The 26,417-nt window shown below is 37.6% G+C and overlaps 1 long non-coding RNA gene and 1 pseudogene across 2 annotated transcripts in view; both read right to left on the minus strand.

Annotated features, from left to right (window-relative positions):
* Positions 1 to 26,417, minus strand: part of LOC140600207 (uncharacterized) — a 263,881-nt gene that overhangs the window by 42,204 nt on the left and 195,260 nt on the right. The gene's annotated exons all lie outside the window — the stretch shown is intronic.
* On the minus strand, positions 2,322 to 2,738 carry LOC140642295 (U6 snRNA-associated Sm-like protein LSm3 pseudogene; annotated as a pseudogene).

The raw sequence follows: 26,417 nt of genomic DNA on the forward strand, positions 1-26,417 counted from the left end.
TTTAAAATTTTTTTTTATGGTAAGCTTCTGATGTGGGGGTAGTTTGTTACATAGTAATGTTGCAACAGCTGACTGATACACCATGATCAGTTTGGATTGTCTTCTAAGAGCATTAGGGAGCCACTAAAGAATTTTGATCAAGGGAGACCTTGATAACCTTCTAATTTTGGAATGATCACCCTGGCCACAGTAGGCTCATGGGTGGCCATGACTCTTTTAGGTTGGGTGCCAGAATGAGACACATGGAGCAATAGCCAAACCCCAAGTAGCTGCTAGTCCAAAGATAATGAGAGGCATGTAGTAAATATCTGAACCAACCTATAGCTTGAAGACTAAAGAATGGATCAAAGCTGGCAAGATTGGATTCAGGAAGACCAGCAAGGAGACTGTTGCAATTATGTATCCTTGAACTTGGAAAGTGACTGTAAAGGAAAGAGGGTTATTTAGGTGGTAGAATAGATTGGTCATGGTGACTGTTTAATTACATGTGAGAGTTGCAGGAGAGGAAGGTTAAGGGCAACTTGGTTGGTCAAAAGGGTAGATGAGAATGCCCTTCACTCAAGAAAAAACATTTTTTCAGGGTGAGACAGCAGCAGAGGCAGACAGGTTCACTTAAAACCTACTAAATTACTGTTTCCAAGTTAGGTCCAGAAGACATTTAGATATTCAGATCTGGAGAGCAAGAGAGTGATCTGGCTGGAGACTTGCAGTTGGTTGTAGTCAACAAACAGTACTAAGAGTTTCCTAGTGAATATACGAATCTTCCCAAGGAGATGATGTGGTATGAAAGTAAAAGAGGGCCAAGAACAGAACTCCAGAGAGTTATGACATTTAAAGCATGGGTCAAAAAAGAAGAGCCTGGAAAAAAGACTGAGTAGCTATAGAGAGTAGGAGACAGTGGATTCATGCAAACTGAAACAGTAAAGAATTGCACATAGGAGGGAGTGGTAACAGGGTCACATTTTGCAAATAGAGAATGTATATGACCTAGACATCCAATCATTGGTACTGGAGTAAAAAAGAATTGGGTTCAAGTCCTGGCTTAGCAATTTGTAGCTGTGTGACGTATTACTTTACCTCTCCAAGGCTGTTTTCTGACCTGTAAGATGGGCATATTTTTAGTACCTATTTTATATGACAAATGGGACAACAAATGAGATAGTAGATGTATGAGTACTTAAAGAAGAATTGACACACAGCGAGCCTTCATTAAATCCTAGCCATAATTATTGTTAGCCATTACTTAGCAAAAGAAAGTCATTGGTGGTCAAAGGGACAGCAGTTTTAATGGTGTGGTGGAACAGAAGCCAGGTTGTAGTGAGTAAGGGACTGAGCAGAGGAACTGAAGAAACCGTGGTAGACAGCTCCATTGCCTGACCATGAGGGAGAGAAAAAAACATAGGATAATAACTTGAAGGGAAGTACAATAGAAAATAATTTTAATTGTTTTCTTCCATTTATGTATTTTTTAATAAAAATTGTGTATATTTAAGGCATACAACATGATAATTTGATATATATATATATATATATATATATATATATATATATATAGTGATGACTACTATAGTCCAGCTAAATAACATGTCATCTCATCACATAGCTACCAATTTTTGTGTGATGAATGCACCTGAAATCTACTCTTTTAGCATATTTCCAGTGTCCAGTGCAGTATTACTAAATATAGCAATCAGGCATATATATTAGATCTCTAGATTTTTTTCATTCTGTGTAACTATAACTTTTTACACTTTGATCAACATTTCCCTATCCCCTCAACCAAGCCCTAGAACCCATCATTCTTTTTACTCTCTGCTTCTATGAGTTATACTTTTTTTTTTTTTTTTTTAGATTCCACATGTAAGTCAGATCACACAGTTTTGTTTTGTTTTGTTTCTCTGTCTGGTTTATGTCTCTTAGCATAATGTCCTCGAGGTTTATCCATGTTATCCCCAAAGGCAGGACTTTCTAATGGTTAAATTGTGTATGTATGTCACATCACCTGGTGATCACATTTATTGAAAGAGTTGGAAAAAAATTAAAATGCCCTTGGCTTAAGAATTTTTGAGTTATCTGCAAATCATCTCATTTCAGGAGTGGAAAAATCCTTAGTCATTTTTTTTTTGTCATTTCTTTTTTTTTTTTAATTTTTATTTATTTATGATAGTCACAAAGAGAGAGAGAGAGGCAGAGACATAGGCAGAAGGAGAAGCAGGCTCCATGCACCGAGAGCCCGACGTGGGATTTGATCCAGGGTCTCCAGGATTGCACCCTGGGCCAAAGGCAGGCGCTAAACCGCTGCGCCACCCAGGGATCCCCTTGGTCATTTCTTCATATCAAAATGAACGTAGGTTTCTCTATTGGATGCCTTCTACATTTAAAGAGGCAATCATACAAAATCTCCTATATACCATACATGATAAATTGTTTTAGCCAACTCTTAATGGAGGAGCAACTAGTACAACACCATCTCCCCAGACAAAAAGCATCGGAATATTCCGTTTTGTTGATTTATATATCTCTTCATATGTTTCTTCATCAATTTCTATAGTAGACACAGTTTCTTCCACATCTCCCAAAATCATATTTAAATGCTGATCATAAGCATGTAATCTGCCTCGAAGCTCTAGGTCATTTCTCATTTTCACATAAATTCGTTCATCCAGGCTGAGCCTGATGAGATCCAGGGGCTCTTCTACAGTGTTGGTAGTTTGTTGCTGGTCCACGTCGTCTGCCATCTTTCAAACCCTGCGCCCTTTCCCCACATCACATCTTTTTTATCCTTTCATCTGCTGAAAGACATTTGGGTTGGTTTCATATCTTGGCTATTGTGAATAATGCTTCAGTAAACAAGGGAGTGCAGCTATCTCCTTGAGATCCTGATTTAATTTCATTCAGGTATATACCCAGAAGTGGGATTCCTGAATCATATGGTAGTTCTATTTTTAATTTTTTGAGGAATCTCCATACCATTTTCCATAATAGACATATCAATTTACAATCAAGAGTTCCCTTTTCTCTACATCATCAACAACACTTGTTAGCTTTTGTCTTTTTGATTGTAGCCATTCTAACAGGAGGGAGGAGATATCTAATTGCAGTTTTGATTTACATTTCCTGGATGATTTGTGATCTTGAGCACTTTTTTATATGTCTGCTGGCCATCCCTATGTCTTCTTTTGAGAAATGTTTATGCAGATCCTGTGCCCTTTTTTTAATTGAGTTATTATTGCCATTATGATTATTATTATTTGCTATTGTGTTGTTTGAGTTTCTTATGTATTTTGGATATTAACCTCTTATTAGATGCATAGTTTGCAAATATTTTCTCTCATTCTGTAGGTTGTCTTTTCGTTCTGTTGATTGATTGCTGTGTACAAGCTTTTTTTTTTTAAGCTTTTTAGTTTAATACTGTTTGTCCCTTTCAAGAGAAAATTAACTTTGCATGTTTATAGGCTGTGAGGAAAGTTGCAAGAAAGAAAAGAGATAATTGGTAGAGCAAGGCCTCAGAGGATGACAGAACCCCAAGAATGAGTGGTAGAATAAGGCTTCAACTGTTGAAAAAAATAAAAGGTGGCCTTTCCACTGAAAATGGAAGCAAAGAAAAGTTTCAAAAAGGATAAGTAAAAGGACATGCTGAAAATTTCATTTTCCAGAATCCCAAAGATCTGAAGATGGGACAGAATGGCCAGACTCACCTCAAAAGACAAACATTAGGAAGTAAGCTACATTTCAATAGCTCATGGTATTGAAGGTCATGGATCAGGAGCAGGGGCTCTGGATGGCTTCTGACGTAGGAGATAGGGTGTAAAGTCTCTATACTGGTGAAAGGCAGTGTATGTCTTATATGATACCTCCTCATAACTAATTCCTCAAGCCTTCAGTGAAGTTATGAAATTCATGAAACCATTATTGTAATTGGATTTCCTGTGGAAAATAGTGAAGAGGCCAAGGTAAGCATCCTAGCTATCAGGGGCTCCTTACAGAGAAAACACAAGGTGCAAAAGGAATAGATAAGACAAAAGCAATTAAAGTGTTGTATTTGCATAAACCTTAAGGAGGGTCTCCTGACTTATGCAGGTAGAGAAATTGAGGGCTTAGGCTCAGGTCAAATTACTTAGGTCTCTGATAGTCAGAGGGACACCCAAAGTCATATTGCAGTTATGTAAGTTTGTTAGGGAGGGAATGTGGGCGGGGCTGAACAAAGCAGCAATTTTGTTGAGGTTGTTCCTATTTTATCACACACACACACATATTTGCATTTTTTTTTCCAGCTAAGTGGGAGACAAAGTCAGTTACCATGAGTTCTGGTGGTGGTGATACCACTAGAGGATTGAGGAGATTGGTAATGGTGAAATCTACAGGGCAATATGATCCTCAAAGGAGCTCGATGTTTAAGGTTCAAGAAGCCTGAAAGCAGAAACTTGGCTTACTCCATTTGGAGTTTCACCAGGTGGGTTCTGAAGAGAATAAGCAAGAGTAGGGAGGGTACAAATTTCACAAAGAGGGATATGAATGATGGATCATCGATGGATCTTCTCCATGTTGTTGTACAGGAAAAAAAGTTGGATTTAAAAATATACAATTAGGGCAGAACCCTTATTTCAAGTCCATTTAATCTGACCCAAGTTTTTCTCTCTTTTTTTCAAGTTCCTACTGCATATTTAATTTCACAATGGACAGACCCGTATCAAATTTTAAATGATAAAGTCAAACAATAGATCAGTGAAAACTCACTTTTCATCCAATTTTTCAGAGCTATGTCATTTGTATAAAGTGAAGCACACTTGTGCCAAGGCTTTACAGTAAGCTATATTTAAAGATATTTATGTCACGTATGATTTATGATTAAACAACTAATATCCATAACAACAAGCGTCTTATCTACCAGTGTGGCAGAGACAGCAAGTGTTGTCATCTCCATGTTGCAGTAGGAAACTGAAGTGGGCTGAGACAGAATCACCTCTTCAAGGGTTCTTTGTATTCCAGAGCATCTCAGTTTCTGAATATATGGTATATCATGTAAACTTCCAAACAAGAACAGTGAACAAATAAGCTATCATCTATTAATATTTATGGAGCCCTTGTGTCATGCTTAGCCTATGGTGAGTACTATAAATTATTAAGATGAAAATGTGCAATGTATATTCCTAGGCTTAAAAATTCTATAATCTGGTTAGAGAGTTCAAAACTCAATATACTAGAAGTTTACAAAGAATATTAGAGATAAATAACTTGAGACAATGACAGGAAAAATCCTGAGGCATGTGTGACGTGACCAGTGAGTGGAATAGACAGTAAATTGGAGGTCAGAGGAAAGAAGATGTCAGAATAGGCTGGTGTTGATAGAGAAGATTTAACATAGGAGGTGAGAATTTGATTGGACCTTGGGGAATGGGTAGTGTTTGGTGAATCATCTTTATTATTATCATCTTACTTATACATGAACAGTTGTATAAATATGAACCCTCACAAGTCTCCATTTTATTTTATTTATTTTTTAAGATTGTATTTATTTATTCATGAGAGACACAGAGAGAGAGAGAGAGAAAGAGAGAGAGAGAGAGCAAGAGGCAGAGACACAGGCAGAGGGAGAAGCAGGCTCCATGAAGGGAGCCCCATGTGGGACTCAATCTCAGGTCTCCAGGATCACGCCCTGCTCCAAAGGCAGGCGCCCAATTGCTGAACCACCCAGGTGTCCCACAAGTCTCCATTTTAAAGGACAGTTTTGGATAGAAGTCTGAAAATAATTCCCTTTGAATAAGTATCAAGAAGAGGGGAAGATAAGAGAAAATACACTGAAGATTAATTTTAGTAAAAATTATATTTTCCCCCTGAGAACTGGCTCTGCTGGATCAGATTGAGTTTCCTTAGTATTCTCACCTCCTCCTATCTCACCTGTGCCTAAAATCTGCACTTGTGACATGGGTGAACCCTCTAGCTGCCCTGGTTCTTGATGCTCTATTATGTTTTATTCCCCTATAAAGGAAAAGTAGGCTAAACCTTGCTGGTTTTCCAGAATGTTCACTTCAGTTTTCTGAGGAATTCTCCTGGGGTTGGTAAATATTGTGGCCTGGACAGAATCATGGCAGGGCACGGTATAGCTATTACTCCCCCTCAAGTGGAGAGCTTATGGTCAAGGGTTCTGAGAAATATACAGTTCAGAGTTCCTACCCAACTGATGACTGGAGAGTCAGTTGTTAGGAATAGAAAGGTCATTGAATAGGGACTGCCACTTGGTATGGTATTAGAGTCCTCTGGACTCTCACTGGGGGAGCAGACTCACACCAGAACAACTCTTCAAGAATGGGTCCTTGACATTATGACCTGAATCCAGTGGGTTCTGAACTTGTCTATTCTTCAAATCCACACACCCATGCCTTCTTTACCCCTCCATACAAAAATCTGATTCTCCTATTTTCTTCTAAAACGAAGTTAGGTGATCCATAAAAAAGAGTTTATCTGCCCATTAAATGCAAGCATTCAGCAGTCCAAAGCTGTATATTTAGAAACACAGTTGACTTTGGTCAAGATGAGGCCCAAGAAGACATGGGAAATCCTCTTTCTACTCCTAACACATAAAGGTGCTAGAAACTAAAAAAAAAAATTTTTTTTAATGTATAGCTGAGCTTGTAAAGAAGAAATTTCCAGGTGTCAGAAATTGAGAATCTACAGAGGTGAGGGCTACTTATATGTCTTATGAGTAATCCCAGCATCTTTGGGTGTGAATTTTAACAAGTGGAAAGAAGGGCAGTCAAGTCTTTAGTTCTGCACATGGGAGTAGGCATAATTAGGCTCCCCTCCAGATCATGCACCAGGCTCCCATTCTTGGGCCGTGGATAACAAAAGAGTTAGCTAAGAAATAAATATCCTTATTCCATGCTGCCTATGCAGGCTGGCAATGCAGGCTTAATTTCTCACAATAACGTCATCACATAGAAACTCTGTGCCAAAAATCTAAACTAAATATTTGCATGTAATCGGTGAACCCCCAGCAAAGGCAATCTTGAAAAGCCTGACGGGTTCTTATCCACAACCCAGGACATCATGCAAAAGGCACTTTAAGTGTGTTTAAAAGTATTCCAATGGTGGTGGTGGGGGCAGGGGAGAACTTGTAAGGACAGGACATACTTTTTTTAAAAGGGGGAATTTGAAAGAGAATCCTGTAGCATGGCAGATCTTCCAAAGCTGTTACACATGGATGGCCACAACAATGTTTCCCATCCCACATGCTTTTCTCTTACAATATGTCCTTTATACTCCTTCCATCAAGAGATGAGGCCTAAAAAAAAGGGGGGGGTGAGGTCTATGTTACCTCCCTTGGTGGACATGATTGGGACTCACTTGTAATTAATAGAATGAAGTGTAAGTGACACTGTGACTTCTGAGGTTAAATCAGAAATGTGGGGCAGTTTTTGCCTTGCTAACTGGACCACTTGTGGTAGAGTCCTGAACTGCCATGTAAGGAGACCAGCTGCCTAGGAGTTGTCAGGGGTGAGGAAGCCCAAGTTAGCCCATGCAAAGTGACCCCATGTAGAGGTCCTGTGACTAAAGAAGGAGAGAGATCTCTGGCCATCTACAACTCCTCTAGCACCTGCTGTTCTAGCTCCAAACACTAATTGCAACTGCATAAGAGATCCTAGGCTGGAATTTCTGATGGAAACTTTTCTAAATTCCTCATCTACAACATCATGAGCAAAATAAAAAGGTTGTTTTAAGCTGTTAAGTTTTGAGATAGTTTGCTATGTAGCAATCAATAACTGGAACATACAGAAACCCCAGAAGTTGAAATATTGAGAAAATTTACTGAGACAACTGGATTAAATAGTAATTTAGTTTAGCAGAAGAGAACATGACAGAATTAGAATTACAGAAAATACCTAAAGAAATTATACAGAATGCAGAGCACAGACAGAAAAAACAGAAAAATCAAAAGGGAAATTAGGAGACATGGAAGTTGAAATAAGAGGTTATACCAGATGTCTGGTAGGGATTGCAGAGAAAGAAAAATGAGATGAGAGGAGAGCAAATATTTAAAGAAATAATGGCTGATTATTTTCCAGAATCAAGGAAAGATATGAGTCTTCAAGTAGAAATTATACAAATGAGTTAAGTAGAATAAATAAAAATAAATCCAAATCTCAACCTAGTAGAAGAGTGGAAATATAGAAACTCAAGGTATAAGAGAAAACCCTAAAACTTGAAGATAGAAAGAACAGATATCTGTTGGATTAAGCCATGCAAAATAGAGATCAACTGTAGATCAAAAATGACTGAGCAGGGATGTCGCTTCTGTGTATGAAGGAGTAACTGCTGTGGAAATTGCCCTCCATCTGTAAATAGCTAGAAAGCAAGACAACTGTATTGACCCAAATGTCCACTACTTGTGAACAGATTAACACATTGTAGTTTATCCATATAGCTGAATTTTAAGTCAGCAATAAAAAGGAGCAAACTCCTGATAAGAATGAGAAGAATAAATCTCAAGAGCATTATGCTAAATGAGAGGAACAAGATATAAAAGAGCATGTGCTGTATGACTCCACGAATGTGAAATTCTAGAAAATTCCATCTGATCTATAGTGTCAAAGAGCAGATCAGGAGCTTACTAGGAATAGGAGGAGGGAATAGGCTGTAATGGGTAATGAGGGAATGTTTTTGGGTGTTGGAAATTTTTAAAAAATATTTATTGATTTATTTTAGACAGAGAGGGGAGAGAGAGAGAAAGAGAGAGAGGCGCCAGGGGGCAGAGGGAGAGAGAGAGAACCTCACGCAGACTCCCCACTGAGCATAGAGTCTGACTTGGGGCTTGATCCCATAACCCTGAGATCATGACCTAAGCCGTAATCACAAGTCAGACGCTTAACCCACTGAGCCACCCAGGTGCCTCGGGTGTTGGAAATATTTTATATCTTGATTGTGATGGTGGTTACATTGCTGTACACTTGCCACAACTCATTTATTTATATACTTTGCTGAGTTTTATTACTTGTAAATTTACTTTAATAAAATATGGTCAGATACTGGAAATTTCATATAGTTCAATAAAGCATAAAGACAGAATGGCAGCAGTCTTTTCATTAGTAACAATAATGCTAAAAGCCACAGCATAATATTTTGAAAACACAGGAAGAAACTTCATATCAACTTAGGAGTCTTTAAATAGTTAAATCAGTGGCTTTCCAACATTAGTGTGTATCAGAATCACCTGGAGGATTTATGCAAACAATCTCCACAGTTTCTGATTCAGGAGGTCTCAGGTGGGCTGAGAATATGCTTTCTAACAAGTTCCTACATATTTCAGATTTTACTGTTGTAGGGACTATACTTGAGAACCACCATCTGAGCCATCACATGAGACCTAGTGAAAAAAAATTTAGTCTTAAACAACAGCTAAGAGAGCTTAGTATCTACAAACCCTCTCTGAAAGAAGTAGGATGCTATTCTTCAATACTGAGGAGACCAAATCCAAAAGGGGTAAACATGAAGCAAGAAACACTTCCTTGGAGATTACCAATGTGTCTCCCCCACTAAATTGCTGAAACACTGCTCTCTGGAGGGGTTTCTTTTATTCCATCCTGTGGAAGGTTTCCTTCTCCTTGCCAAGAATATGTTGCATGACTTCTCATAATAGTAAAAAAGCAGAGGAGAAAGGAAGTTCTGTTCTACTACACTTAATAGATCTAATCATTTTCCTGCTACAAATGTAAGAAGCACTTAATTGTCAGTAGGAGAGACCAATCACAGTACACACTTCCAGCTAGACTTTTCATGTGGTGACAAAATAAGTGGGAGGTCGTGGAAATGACCAACCCTGGGTGCAGGCAGTAAGAGGTTGCACTTTCTCTAGAAGTGCTGAAAACAGTTGTGAAACCAAGTTACAGGAGATAAGCTTTTGATGGTCTCCATGTGCCAGCAATTCTAAATGATGTCAGTGATAAAATACTCATCCTCCAAAAATCTTTAAGTTCTAAACAATTGTTGACATTTTCTTACATTTTAAGAATATATGTAAACTTCAAATTAGCATATTTTTGTAATACATCCTTTAATAAATACTACATTCTGCATGAAAGTTAATGTGGAAAATTTTAGTTACACAGTCAGCTTCCAATATATTGAGACTTACCCACAGGGCTTTTGTTTCAAGAGTAACTAACAGGACAGAATTTTTGAGTTTGCTTTCTCCCTCTAACCCCAGAGGTATTATGTATTTCCAAATTTAAATAGTAGATTAGAAATAACCCTCATACCATAGTGCTTGTAAAAACAAAGAAACAGAGCTTGAGTTACCAAAATTCTTTCTACGTGACCACTTAGACTTTTTAATTGTGTCTGAAATTTAAGATGGTAAGATAGAATGTAAAATTCGCGCTGTAATATTTTTGTTTAGTGAGTGCAAATTTTAGTTCATTCAAAATGATTTTTACTGAATATCTTTAAAACTGAAAAAACTTTTTTAGTTATTTTTTTCTTCATGAAACCATGACCTGCTGAAATCAAGAGTCAGACGCTTAATCGACTGAGCCACTCAGGCACCCTAGGGTTTTTAATCTTGGACTCCAAAAATGCACTATCATTAAAATTTATTAATCCACTACCGATTTCCTTTTATGCATTGTAATATTTATATATCTCTTTATTTTTTATTGCCATGTATGCTAGTAAACACATACACATTTAAATAAAATACAGATTTTATTTAAAATCTGTTTGCTTTTCTGGCCATCATGATTATTTGTTTAATTTTATTATTATGACTGAAATAATTTTGTCATCTAGAGGAGGGAATGTTAAGAATGATATGCCCTTTGCTGGCTGGTAGTGGGTGTTGGTGAAGTCTCAAGTGATCCCGTGGAATAAAAAATATATAAAAATATAAATATTACAATGTATAAAAGGCAATTGGTAATAGATTACTACTTTTTTATGATAATGCATTTTTGGAGTCAAAGATTAAAAATCCTTATGTTTATATATTATTATGTAATTAATAATAGTTTAAAAGCAAATCAGAAATAACTAAAAATAAATTTCAGTTTTAAAGATAGTATTCAGCAAAAACCATTTTGAATGAACTAAAATTTGCACTCACTAAACAAAAATGTTATACCTAAAATTTTACATTCTATCTTACTATTTTAAATTTCAAACAGAATTAAAAAAGTCTAAGTGGTCATGTAGAAAGACAGAATTTTGGCAATTCAAGTTCTGTTTCTTTGTTTTTACAAGCACTATGGTATGAGGGTTTATTTCTAATCTACTATTTAAATTTGGAAATACATAATACCTCTGGGGTTAGAAGCAGAAAGCAAACTCAAAAATTCTGTCCTGTTACTAACTTACTCTTAAAGAGGACAGAAAAGTGGAAAGAAGTTTAACTTTTCCATTAACAAACTACAGTAGTTGAGAAAGCACCCCCTTAACTCCAAGGAACACAGGAGTGGCAGTAGTGATGAAGTGGGAGGCTGAGAGCTGATGTTGGAGCAATGATGATGGCATGGTAGCATTGGCCACTCCACAGGGAGGACACTACACAGAGAGCAGCAACAAGAAACCCATAAAAACTGAATGTACGTCATTTTTAAATGGGGAATTCATCAGATACGAGCATAAACCACCTATGATCTCTAGAAGAGACAACACATGGAGGTTTGGATGGGAATCAAAGACAAATATGTCACTTGTCATTTAAGGCTATAATTGCCACTAATCAGATGTGGCTTCAGTAAACAAAGCTTGCCTTGGCTTGAAAGTAGTCCTCCCTGACTGTAGTCCCATGACATAAATCAATAATAATTTTGAGTAACAGTACCAAGAAGGATATATTGTATTTAGCTGTGTGTGTGTGTGTGTGTGTGAGTTTTATTAAAAAAATTCTGCAAGGCAATTACCAGAGCCAGCCCTGGACTTAATTAAGAAGTTGATAAAACCATATGGTGTTGTTCAAATTCTGTATCTGGCTTCATTCTGGTCCTTAAACCTCTAGTGTATGCCCACCTTCTTTTCACAAGGCACCTGGGGTCATCCTGTTCTCCCTGAAGATTCCTCTAATAAGAATATTCTTTAAGGTCTAAAGGGCTAAAAACTGCCAAATGTAATCAGACCCAGCAAATTTACTTTTTTAAGTATAAGCTTTTTATTTTGCAATGATTGAAGATTCACATGTAGTTTTAAGAAATAAAATAGAAATCTCATGCGCCTTCTGTGCAGTTTCCCCCGGTGATAACATCTTGATAAACTGGAGCACAATATCATAACCAGGTCATTGAAACTGATACTTGGGACTTAGAACATTTCCATCACCATAAACATCCCTCATGCTGCCCTTTAATGGCCCTGCCCTATCCACTTCCCTCCCACCCCCTGCTACGTCCTTGACTCCTGGCAACAAAAATGCTCGCTATTTCTATAATTTTGTCATTTCAAGAAACGTTATATAGATAAAATCATATAGTATGTAAACTTTAGGAATTGGCTTTTTAAAAAAGATTTTATTTATTTATTTGATAGAGAGAGAGAGAGAGAGCACACAAGCAGGCAGAGGGAGGGGGAGAAGAAGGCTGAAGAAGGCTCCCTCCTGAACAGGGAGCCCTATGTGGGGCTTGATCCAGTACCCTGGGATCATGACCAGAGCCAAGGGCAGACGCTCAACCAACTGAGCCACCCAGGCACCCCAGAAATTGGCTTTTCTTACTCAGCATACTTCTCTGGAGACTCATTCAAGTTGCTGTTTATATCATAGTTCATTCCTTTTTATTGCTAAGTAGTATTCCATGGCATCAATGTATCACAGGTTTTTTTTTCTTTAACCATTTACACATTGAAGGACACTTGGTTCTAGTTTTTGATTATCATGAATAAAGCTGCTATAAATATTCATGTGCAGGTTTTTTTGTGAATGTAAATGTTCACTTCTCTGGTATAAACACCCAAGAGTTTATTGCTTGGTTACGTGGTAGTTGCATGTCATTGTTGTTGTTGTTTAGAAGAAACTGCAAAATTATTTTCCCGAGTGGCTTTCCCATTGTGCATTTTTACCAGCAATATGTGAGGGATCTAAATTCTCCACATCCTCATCAGCATATGGTGTTGTCATTATTTTTTGTTTTAGCCATTCTGATAGGTATATAATGATATTTCCTTGTGCTTGTAATTGGCACTTTCCTAATGGCTAATAAAGTAGAACATCTTTTCATGTACTTTGTGCCATCTGTATATCCTTTTTAGTAAGATGTCTGTTGATGTCTTTTTCTCATTTTCTCATTGGATTGTTTGTTTTATCTATCGCATTTTGAGAGCTCGTTATGTTTTCTAGATACTAGTCCTTTGTCAGATATGTGTTTTGCAAATAATTTCTCCCAGGTCATAGCTTGTTTATCTTTTTATCCACTTAATGAGTTCTTTCAAAGAGCAAGAATTTTTAACTTTTACTGTCTCATTTATCAGTTTCTCTTTTCATGGATTGTGCTTTGGAGGGCCCTAGGCTGGAACTATGGTTTTTTTCTCCTGTTGCATTTGGCTATAGTAAAGCAGTTATTGTCTAAAAGTTTTTCATCTTTCTGGTTCTTGGCTAGAGAAATCAAGCTTTTATTGGGACTTTATGTCTGTGCTTGCTAGCATTTCCATGTTGCCATCTTCTTCCAACACCCAGTTTGGGAAGAGGGGGCAAAAAAAAAAAATTCAGGTAATTCACCATATTTCATTCCTTTGGTCCTGGTCCCTAGCCAGTCTAATGTCTTGTCTCTACCATTTAGAGTACTTATGTTTTAAAATATAGTGTCCAGGGTTAGTAGGAAGACTAGAGAAAGGTGTATCTCTATTTACCTCAAAGCAGAAGTCCTGTATTTACTTTCAATTGGAGATTCAGGGATAAAGTCTGATGAAAGAAAGTGGGGCATCAGATTTTTATTTCGGTTATTTTTTTATAGTAAGGCCAGTCCTATTAAACTATAAGAACACAAATCCCTTTAAAATCAAAGACAGGTTCACTGACATGGATATATATAGAGAGGATTCACAGTCTGATTTATTAGCACATTAAGCCACAAATAAACAGGCAAATACATATGTTAATATAGATCAAGAATGATCGACTTTTAGAATGAATCAAGTTAAATATGTATTAAAGGAAGTAGCTATAGGAGTGTCATGAGTAAGTTCTTTCTTTGAATCAATCTGGGAAGAATGCCTAAAGGAAATGATCTTTCAGGAGTTAATGTACAATACGGGAAAGGGGTTTGTCACCTGGACGGTGAAAAACCTGCAAGGTGTAATATTTTCCAGTGCATTTTTTCATCCCTAGAAGTTTAGTGTGTTTTTATATTTTCTACTACTTTCTCCATTTTGTTCGTATTTTTTCCCTATCTTCTTAAATGAACAGAGCTTATTTATGATAGCTGTCCTCTGTGGGAAAGGTAGTGGGAAACAAATTGTGGAGCAGCTCTGGGGTGAATTGAGGAAGAGACTGAGATGCAAAGATGAGAGAAATGAGGTAAAATCAGAGTCTTGAAATTTTTGAGATAGAAGAAACTAAAAGAGGGGTGCCTGGGTGGCTCAGTCCATTAAGTGTCTGTCTTCAGCTCAGGTCATGATCCCAGGTTCTTAGATTAAGCCCCCAAGTCAGACTCCCTGCTCAGCAGAGAGCCTGCTATTCCCTTTTCCTCTGCCCCTGCCCCCTGCTCTTGCCCTCACACGTGCACATTCTCTCTCTCTCTCTCTCTCAAATAAATAAATAAATAAATAAATAAAAAATTTTTTTTAAAAAAAGAAGAAACCTAGAGATTATCTAGTCCCACCCACCTCCTCATTGTAAGCGGTAAATGTCAGGGTGGTGAGGCATGAACACACAGAGGGTCATTGTGCTTATTGCACTCATGTGTACATACAAATATCTTTTGTAGAATCATTTAAGAATATCATATAGACATAATACCCCTTACCTAAATATGTTAGTTTGTCTTTTCTAGGAAAAATGACATTGATATTCCCTTGCATAATTACTATACAGTCATCAGATTCAGGAATTTAATATGGTACAATGTCATTATCTAATATTTAGTACATGTTTACATTTACCAGTTTCCCCAATAACATCTTTTATAGTCATTTTCCTTTCCCTCTGATCCAATATCCTGTCCAGGATCAGGTGTTGCATTTAGTTCTCATATCTTCCTAGTCTTCTTTAAAATGGAGCATAGAAACCACAATGAGATACCACCTCACACCAGTGAGAATGGGGAAAATTAACAAGGCAGGAAACCACAAATGTTGGAGAGGATGCGGAGAAAAGGGAACCCTCTTACACTGTTGGTGGGAATGTGAACTGGTGCAGCCAGTTACACTGGAAAACTGTGTGGAGGTTCCTCAAAGAGTTAAAAATAGACCTGCCCTACGACCCAGCAATTGCACTGTTGGGGATTTACCCCAAAGATACAGATGCAGTGAAACGCCGGGACACCTGCGCCCCGATGTTTCTAGCAGCAATGGCCACAATAGCCAAACTGTGGAAGGAGCCTCGGTGTCCATCGAAAGATGAATGGATAAAGAAGATGTGGTTTATGTATACAATGGAATATTCCTCAGCCATTAGAAACGACAAATACCCACCATTTGCTTCAACGTGGATGGAACTGGAGGGTATTATGCTGAGTGAAGTGAGTCAGTCGGAGAAGGACAAACATTATATGGTCTCATTCATTTGGGGAATATAAATAATAGTGAAAGGGAATATAAGGGAAGGGAGAATAAATGTGTGGGAAATATCAGAAAGGGAGACAGAACATAAAGACTCCTAACTCTGGGAAACGAACTAGGGGTGGTGGAAGGGGAGGAGGGTGGGGGGTGGGGGTGAATGGGTGACAGGCACTGAGGGGGGCACTTGACGGGATGAGCACTGGGTGTTATTCTGTATGTTGGTAAATTGAACACCAATAAAAAATAAATTTATTATAAAAAAATAAAAATAAAATGGAGCATAGAATGTCCTTCAGTTGGGTTTGTTTGTTTCACTCTAATTACATTCAAGTTATAGATTTTTGGCATGAGTACTATATAAGTGATATTGTGTCTTCTTCAGTATATCATATCTTGAAGTGCATAGTGTCAGGTTATCTTCTTGTTGATGATAATTTTGATCACTTGGTCATGGTGATACCCACCAGGTTTTTCATTTCATGAAAGGTTGCCATTTCTAACTTTGTTTGTTTGTTTTTTTTCATTTCTAACTTTGTAATCAATGTGTAATCATTTCTGGTATTCTTCATTGCCTTGTGTAGATCCAAATTTCTGTTATTTTTTTTACCTCCCTGTGTAACTTCCTTTATCATCTTTTTGTAGGAAAAATCTGCTGTAAATAAATTGTCACCACTTTGTCTGAAAATGTCTTTACTTCACTTGCATTCTTAAAATATATTTTTGCTGGTTAAAGAATTCTAGATTTTCAGCTTTCTTCTTTTAGTAAAGAAGTAAAGAGGTAAAAAAGACCCATTGTCTTCTGGTTGCACAGTTTTTGACAAGAAGTATGCCATAATTCTTATCTTGGTTCTACTTTGTATCCTGTTTTCCTCTGACTTTGTTTATAATTTTTTTTTGTCAGTAATTTGATTATGAATCAAATTGGCATGGTTTTCTTTTTTTTTTTTGGCATGGTTTTCTATAGACTTATTCTGCTTTTTGAAGTGGTAGGTAATATTATTGATTTCAGATTTTCTGCCTTCTAATATAAGTAATTAAATACATAAATTTCCCTCTAAACACTGCTTCATCTATATTTCATAAATGTTGATATGTCATGTTTCATTCTCATTCAGTTCAAGATTTTTTCCAAGTTTCCTTGTGATTTCTTTTTTGATCCATAGATTATTTAGAAATGTGTTATTTATTTTCTATTTCTGATTTCCTCAAAAAATTATAAAAGATATTATTTATTTACTTGACAGAGAGGAAGAGAACACAAGCAGGGAGGCGCTCCTCCTCAATTTTTTTTTTTTTGACTTCTAACTAATTTAGTGTGGTCAGATAATGTACTTTAAATAATCTTAATACTTTTAAATTTATTGAAACTTGTTTTATGGTCTCGCATATGACCTATCCTGGAGAATGTTCTATGGACTCTGAAAAGAATGTACATTTTGTCATTTGGAGGTATAGTGTTCTGTAAATGACAGTTATGTCAAGTTGGTTGTGTTGTTCAAGTCCCCTATAATCTTGTTTATTATCTAGTTTTATCAATCACTGAGAAAGGACAGTTGATGTTTCTAACTGTAATTGTTGAATTGGGTATTTCTCCTTTTAATTCTGTCAATTTCTTCTTTATGTGTTTTAGGGCTCTGCTGTTAGGTACATATATATATTTATAATTTTTATTTTTCTTCACTGAAGAAAACTATCCTCTTGAAATTTAACTCTTTTCACCCTTATGAAATTTCCCTTCTCTTCTAGTAGGATTTCTTGTTTGAATGTTTATTTGTCTGATATTAATATGGCCACCCCAGCTTTCTTATGGTTACTATATGCATGGTATACCTTTTTGTCATCTGTATTAGTCAGGGTTCTCTACAGAAATAGAACCAACAACACACGCGCGCGCGCACACACACACACACACACACACACACAGAGATAGAAAGATGTTTATTCTTATGGAATTGGCTCCTATGGCAAATCTAAAATCTGCAGAGTAGGCTGGGAGGGTAAAGACCCAGGAGAGTTGTAGTTTGATCTAAAGGCCATCTACTGGGGCACTTGGGTAGCTCAGTTGGTTAAGTGTCTGTCTTCAGCTCAGGTTATGATCTTGGGGTCCTGGAATCTAACCTCCTTTTGGGTTCTGTGCTTAGCAGGGAGTCTGTTTCTCCTTTCTCTGCCCCTCTTCCCACCACTTGGGCTCTCTCTCTCTCTCTCTCTCAAATAAATAAAAATGCAAAAAAAACTAAACAAAAAAATCCAACCAACCAACCAATGAAACAACCAAAGAACCCAAAGGCTATCTAGTGGCAGAAGTCCTTGTTGCTCAGGAGAGGTCAGCTTTTGTTCTATGAAGATCTTCAACTGATTTAGATAAGGCGCACCCATTTTATGAAGGGTAATCTGCTTTACTCAAAGTCCATCCACTTAAATGTTAATTGCATCCAAGAAACATTTTCACAGAAACATCCATAATAATGAATAATGTTTGACTAAATATCTGGGCACTATGGCCCAGTTAAGTTGACACATGAAATTAACAATTACACCATTCTTTTACTTTCAATCCATTTGTGTCTTTGAATCTAAACTTTTTCTCTTGTAGACAGCATATCATTGGATCTTGTTCTTTCATCCAGTTTGACACTCTCTGCTTTTGGAATGAAACATTTAATCTAATCACATTTCACATAATATTTAACATGGTTGGATTTACATATGTCAGATTCCTGTCTTCAGTATGTCTCATGGCTTTTTTGTTTCTGTGTTCCTTCTTTGTTGTATTTTTTTGTGTATCATTTTTTGTTGTTGTTGTCGGGAATATAACGTACATCTTAATTACCACAAGCTACTGCAGGTTAATACTTACTTAATTCCAGGAAAATGTAGCAATGTTGCTCCAACATAACTCTATTTTGACCTTCTTCCTTTGTGATATTATTGTCATATAAATTTTTAAAAGATTTCTTTATTTACTTCAGAGAGACAGAGTACAAGTGAGGAGAGGGGCAGAGAGGAGAGAGAGAATCTTAAGCAGACTCTCCACTGAACATGGAGACCCACACAGGGCTTGATCTCATGACTCTGAGATCATGACCTGAGTCAAAATCAAGAGTCAGATGCTTAACCATCTGAGCCACCTAGGCACCCTGTCATATAATTTAATATGTGTGGTATAAACCCAACAATATAGCATTATAATTATTATTTTATACAGTCTCATATTTTTAAAGAAATTTAAGAGAAAAAAGAGAAATATATTTATTTATAAACTATATATTTATAAATACACATTTTCTTATATATTATATTTGTTTATCTGTGTGTTCTATTTACCCACATATTTATTATTTCTGTGCTCTTTATTTCTCTCTGTGGATTATATTTACGACCTAGTATCACTTTCTTTAAGCCCAAAGGACTTCCTTTAGCATTTCCTGTTTGACAAGTTAACTAGTAACACATTTTCTGAATTTTTGATCATTAGAAATGTCCTTATTTTTAGTTTTTTTTTTCATTTTTTCCATTTATGATAACACAGAGAGAGAGAAAGAGGCAGAGACACAGGCAGAGGGAGAAGCAGGCTCCACGCACCGGGAGCCGGACGCGGGACCCGATCCTGGGTCTCCAGGATCGTGCCCTGGGCCAAAGGCAGGTGCCAAACCGCTGCGCCACCCAGGGATCCCTAGTTTTGATGGATATAGAATTCTTGATTAAAAGGATTTTCTTATAGCACTTTGTGTCACTCTTCTGCCTTTTGGACTCCATTATTTCTGATGAAAATTAGATATTAATCATATTTTTGTTCCCTTGTACATGATGAGTCATTTTTCTCTTACTGATTTTGAGATCGTCTTTGGTTTTCAACTTTTTGACTATGATGTCTTTGTGGGTGGAGCTCGAAGTTTATCGTTCTTGAAGTTTGTTGCACTTCTTGGATTTAAAGAGTAATGTTTGCCATGAAACTTGGAGAATTTTTAGTTTTTATTTTTTCATACTTTTTTCTAACTCTTTCTCTCCTCACTTCCTGGGTGCTCCTATTATAGGTATGTGGGTATGTTTGTTGCTGTCCCACAAGTCTTTGAGGTTCTCTGTTCATTTTTTCTTCGTTCTTTTTTCTATTTTTCAGATTGGAAAATTTCTACTAATATATCTTCAAATTCACTGATTTGCTCTTCTGCCAATCTGCTGTTCAGCCCATTTAGGGAATTTTTCATTTTAGTTATTGCACTTTTCAACTCTAGAATTTCCATTTGGTTCTTTTTTATAGTTTCTATTTCTGTATTGACATTCCTTACTTATTAGACATTTTCATGTTTTATTTTAATTCTTTGAACAAAGTTTCCTTAATTATTTAAAATTATTTATAATAGCTGCTTTGAAGTGTTTGCTCAATCTAACATCTGGGCTCACAGAGTTAGTTTCTATTGACTGATTTATTTTTTCCTGAATGTGGACCACAATTCACTCTTTCTCTGCATTTCTTATAATTTTTGGTTGGCACTGGGCATTTTCAATGATACATTGTAGCAAGTCTGGATTCTGATTTTCCCCTGATTTAAAAAAAAAATTGTCTGGGCTTCAGTGATGGAATCTTCTCCCCCATGAGTTGCAGACCACAGCTGATGTCTCTGCCCAGATATTTTTTATTCTTTTTTTATTGTCCTGGCCTACTAGAAGTCATCTCTGTGTCTGAAGGGCCTGGTGGTCAGCCAGTGATTTGAGCAGAGATTTTGCTTAAACACCTTGAGTCTATAAGGCTTTAACTCATTCTTCTGCTAACTTACCTACATGTAGACCGAAGAGTCCATGCATTCAAAGTGTAGCTAGTTCTCAAGTATGCCTAGCCTTTTGCTTTCCACTGGGCTCTCTTTGGTACACACTGTGCATGTGTGTAGTTTCTCAGTCAGCCAGGAATAGGTGGAGAGCTAATCTAGCTTCCATGGCTCTGTCATTTTCAGGATCTCTTTGTTAAATTTCTGTCTAGTCAGGCTGCTTGCCTTCGCTGTGATCATATACTCAGGCTAGCAGAGTTGTCAGTTTTACTTGTTTATTTCCTACAGAATTTTCTTTTCTAACTGTTAATGCTGCCATGGCTATTTGCTTCCTGCCCCAAGTCTAGTCTTCCTTAATTTAATATCAAATTAATAATTGCTTCTCAATTTGGTGTTTGCCTTTGGTCATTTTCCAGGGTTCTGAAATGGTAATTTTGGACAATTTTGTCCAGTTTAGACTTATTTTTTGAAGAGAAGATTACATATTTCTTCATTCTGTCATAGCCAAAAGTCCTGTCTGCATGCTTGGTAATTTTTGGATACCAGACATTGTGAATTTTATATTGTTTTGCTGGATTTAGTTCTATATCTTTAACTACAGTTGGATTTTATTTTGGTGCAGTTAAATTGCTTGGGATCATTTGGTTTATTTCAAGGCTTCCTTTTAAGCTTTGTTAGAGGAGGTCTGGAGTAACCTTTAAACTAGGGCTAAAAAAAAAAAAAAAAAATAAATAAATAAATAAATAAATAAACTAGGGCTAATTTAGGGCTGCTACTAAGGACCTCCTCCTTTTTTTGAGGACTCTACCCAATGCCCCATGAATTATGAGGTCTTTCTATCCTGGCTGGTAGGAACATGAACTATTCCCAGGTCTGTGGATTGTTCTGCCTACTTCTTTCAGGTGGTCTTTCTCTGACCTAGAGTAGATTCCTCTTACATATGCACAGATCAGTGCCCAGCCAGAGACTTGATGGGATCTCTGCAGACCTCTAGGGCACTCTCTCTCATTCCCTCTCTCTTGCTGCTGCTCACTCTTATTCAGTACTCTGCTCCACAAATCCTAGCCACCCTAACCTCCCCTAGCTAGAGCTCTATCTCTGCAACTCATAGACATCTGCTTAGTTTACCCCTCTCAGTGATGTGGACTGAAAATTACCTCCAAATCACATTGTTTCCTTTCTCTCAAGGATCATAGTCCTGTACTTACCTGCCTGAAAAATAGTTATAGATATATTTTCTTTAAATCCATTTTTCTAATTACTTAGAGAAGGAAGATAGATGTAGTCTGCTAGTCCATGTTGGGTGAAAGTGAAAGCTGAAGAATTTTAATCAGAGGACAGAAGTTATTTTATTCATCATTTAAGATTACTATGGTTGCTTTGTAGAGAATGAATTATATGGGATAAGATTGGAAAAGAGATCAGTTAGGAGGTTTAGCAGTTATCTAGGGCAGAGATGATGGTTGCCTGGTTATTGAAATTATCACAATAAGTTCAGTAATTTTCAATAAGTAGTGGTTACTGAAATTTAAAAGAACAGATTTGAGATGTATTTTGAACATAAAATGGGTAAGATCTGCTGATTATTTAGATGTAAGAGATAATGAGGATACAAGGACAATTCCTGACTAGTAAGCCCAACCAACTTTCATTTCCTTTATCCTTTTTTAAATCCATAATTTGACTTCTCATCCTGCTCTTACCATTCTGCGCTTTGAGCCCAATTCCCTTCCCTGTTTCTTGCTTCCTTCTCTGAAAACATAAAATATATAATGGTCAATCCAGCAACAATGAAAAGTATAATTTATTGCTTAGTACTTGGTCGGTGTTAAGTCCCAGTACAGAACTTATTTAGTGGCCAACAACAAAGATTTCCCAAAAAAAGAGGAGGACCTGACAGAACCAAGTCAGGCAGGCTGCATAGGATCCACTGTTATAATCCAATTGGCAAGATTTCAGGCAAACAAAGAAGATTCAAAATAGGTCTCATAAGACAGAGTTCTGTTGGTTGAGGCTCTCTGGTTGGGTAAAGCTCAGGGCCACATGGTTGGCCCCATCTCAGGGCTGACAGTCACAGCAAGTATCACTTTCCTAGATGGGAAGGGTTGTCCTGTTTAATCTCAGGAGCCCATGCCATTTGTGTTCAGAAGAGTCACTTCCTTTGGGAGGACTGACCATTAACTGGAGGCTTTGTTGTATGAGATCCTGGGGCATAGGGCCCAAAAGGCCAAGAAGATATAAACCTCTTTGTGTCAAGGCTATAAATAAAGTAATCCAGTTACCCCTGAGACTGGGCAAGAGGCTGGGGGTGGGAATCGAATAGGCTGGGTCTAGAAGACTCTGGATCTTTTGCAGTTCTCTTTAGTACCACTCGGTTTAACAGCCATTCTATAATGGCTTTGTGATATTTGAGTTTTTACATCCTTAACTAGACTACTATATTTGTTTCCCAGGGCTGCCATTACAAAGTATCACAAACTGGCTGGCTTAAAATAATAAATTTGTTGTCTTGGAGTTCTGGAGGCTAGAAGTTCAAAATAAAGGTGCTAACAGGGTCACTATTGTCTGAGACTATTCAGAGATTTCCATAATTACTTTATCAGATCAAGTATGAGACATCCTCAAATGTAAAGTCAAATTTTCTTATATCTGTAGGGGAGAATCTTTCTTTTTTTTTTTTTTTTTTTTTTATGATAGTCACAGAGAGAGAGCGAGAGAGAGAGGCAGAGAGAGAAGCAGGCTCCATGCACCGGGAGCCGGGTCTCCAGGATCGCGCCCTGGGCCAAAGGCAGGCGCCAAACCGTTGCGCCACCCAGGGATCCCGGGGAGAATCTTTCTTTGCCTTCTTCTAGCTTCTGGGGTTTTCTGGCAATCCTTGGAGTTCCTTGGCTTGTAGATACATCACTCCAAATTCTGCCTCTGTCACCACATGGCCATCTTTTCCCTGTGTCTCTGTCTCTGTGTCTCTCTCTCTCCTTATCAGGACATAGTATGACCTCATCTTAACTAACTGTGTTTGCAACTACCCTTTTTCCAAATAAAGTCACATTCTGAAGTACTGGGAATTAGAACTTCAATATATTTCTTTGAGGGACACAATTCAACCCATAATAATCTCCCTTAAGGAAAAGGACTGTGTCTCATACTTTTTTTACTCCATGAACACTTAACTCAGGAAACTCAGCAAGTTTCCTGCTTTGGGCAGATGTGAAACAAAATGAAGGACTATGATAAAAAGAAATGACACAAATTTTATGCAAGGCAGGAAAATGTATTTAATTGTAGTGAAATAATATTTTGATACTAACTGATATGTGTTTTCTATAATGCTTTTTATTTATCCTATAGCTTTTTCCCCTTGAGACACAGATTCTCTTAGGGAAGGTTGTTACAGAAAAATCAGAGAACGAGAGTGACATATACTATGTTTTAAAAGATTGGGTCCAAGAAGAAGACAAACTAATTTAAAATAATATTTGGGGGGCACCTGGGTGGCTCAGTGGTTGAGTGTCTGCCTTTGTCTCAGGTCATGATCCCAGGATCCTGGGATCGAGTCCCGCATTGAATCCTACATCAGACTCCCGGCAGGGAGCATGCTTCTCCCTCTGCCTATGTCTTTGCCTCTCTCTCTGTATCTCTCATGAATAAATAAACAAAATCTTTAAAAAATAAAATAAAATAATATTTGGTTAATCAAAGCCAGTTTATCCCCTCTCCCTTCTGCCAACCTGAGATTAAAATATGCAGAACTGAGCAGGGAAGAGGTGCAGATATCCAAGAGGAAGCAAGACATTATTGGTTACTGAGCACGGGTCCTGTGGTTTACCCTCAGGGCTAATTCCTAGGGCCAATGAAGGAAGTAGAACCTTCCCCAGAAAAGGTTAGGGATTTAGGACAAGAGAAAGGTTGTATCTTGTTTCTAGGGGGAGTCACAAGATTTGTAGGATTTTCCTGTCCAGAAGAGGTAGGAGTACATCTGAATGTTTCCTGTATCTCTGAGAAGGGTGCACGAATACCTGAGACAGAGCAGTCTGGAGGGGCCTGTGGTCAGATGCAAGAGGCTAAGAATGACTTCAGGACTGGGGCCCAACTGAAGACAGACATCTCAACAGATGGAAGTACATTCAGATAATAACTGAAGGCCAAAGTCTTCTTCTTCACCCTACCCCCAACCCACCTAGATCTCGAGTCAACCCTAAGAATGGCTACATGAACTGACAGACTATGTTTCTACTCCTATGTGGAATGAGACTCATAAATTATGTTTGGTTATTAAAAAATAAAGTTTATTCTTTCAATATTTAATTTGTGGTCTGAGATTTATTTCATAAAGAAAATGATCATTCTAAATATTCAAGTTGCTTCTTCTTTGTAGTTGGGTAATGGGAACTGAAACTGTTCTCTGAGCAGCCAGGTACTCCCAAGTGTGACCTGGCATTTTCCCAGACTACAGAAATTATTGCTGAAATCTCACTGATTGGGCCTCTAAGAGGGAGGGAAAGGGAAGTGGAAGGAGTGGGTGGGGAGGAGGTGTGTGTGATTAAACCACTCAAGTTATATTTGAAACTTTGGATATATTGTTCTGAGAGTGACTCTGGACCTTTTAGAGGGGAAGTTCTGAGCAGCTCTGAAACTGGAGGTACCTGGAGGAAACTCAGTTGTTACCAAGGAGCAAGTGTGCTAAAATTATGGTGTTAGTGTCACCAGCCCCTGTTCAGAAGGCAGCAGAGAAAAAACAGTTCTGTGTGATAGACCATGGGTTATCATTTAAAATCATCTCTTCTCTGAAAACTATGACCTCACATTTGAGGGCATCTCATAATTGGTGCAGTAAGTAAAATATGCCAGTCTTTGAATAGTCTTTCTGTTTGGGGGAAGAGAAATGGTGAGAAAAGTAGGCAGAAAGAGAAGAGGAGGAAGGGAACAGAAGCCTTCTGAAATAAATGATTTCATTTTGGAGAAGAGGTCAGAGTCAGAATGAGCCTTTGGAATTAGACTAAGATTTGAGTGTCGGTTTTACTGCTCACTAAATGTCCTTGAGCAAATATTTTTAACCACTTTGTGCCTTGAGTTTCCTATTTGTAAAATGGGATGTTATGTGAAAACCTGATGAATTTTACTACTTTGGCTCTTAATATTTATTTCTAAATAAATTGTTCATCATTTTCATTTGTATTTTAATAACCCAATGTGGTTGACAGCCTCTGATGTGGTCCCCAAATGACCTCTATTTCCTGGTAGTCATAGCCTTGTGTAATCCTTTCTCCTTGAGTGTGGGTTAGACCTAGTGAATTGTTTCTGATGAACAGAATATGGAAGAAATAATGAGATAATACTTCCTATATTGGGTTATAAAATACTGGCTTTTGTCTTTTTTTAAAGAATTAATTAATTAATTAATTAATTAATTTGAAATAGAGCATGAGCAGAGGGGGCAGAGGGCAAAGGAGAAGGAGACACCCTGCTGAGCAGAGAGCCTGATGCAGGGGTTAATCCTAGGACCCTGAGATCATGAACTGAGCTGAAGGCAGAAGTTTAACTGACTTAGTCACCCAGGCACCCTTGGTTTCTTTCATTCACTTTCTTTGTCTTTTTTTCTCTCCCTCTCTCTTTCTCTTGGATTACTTGCACTGAGGAAGCATGCTACCAGGTGGTGAACAACTCTGTGGAGATGGCTACATGGTATGTTGGGGAACTGAGACCCTCAGAGCAACAACATAGAGAAACTGAAGCCTGCCGACAGACCAAGTAAGTGAGCTCAGGAGTGGATCCTTCATTCCTGACCAAGTCTTGAGATGACTGGAGCCTCGGAAAATAGCTTGGCTGCAATATCATGAGAGATCTTGAGCTGGAGGCACTCAGCTAAGGTGCTCTCAGATTTTCTGACCCATAGATAATGTGTGAGATCATGTTTGTTGTTTTCAGCTTCTAAGTTTTGGAATAACTTGTTATGTAGCA

Source organism: Canis lupus, chromosome 11 (genome assembly GCF_048164855.1).
Source record: "Canis lupus baileyi chromosome 11, mCanLup2.hap1, whole genome shotgun sequence".
NCBI lineage: Eukaryota > Metazoa > Chordata > Mammalia > Carnivora > Canidae > Canis > Canis lupus.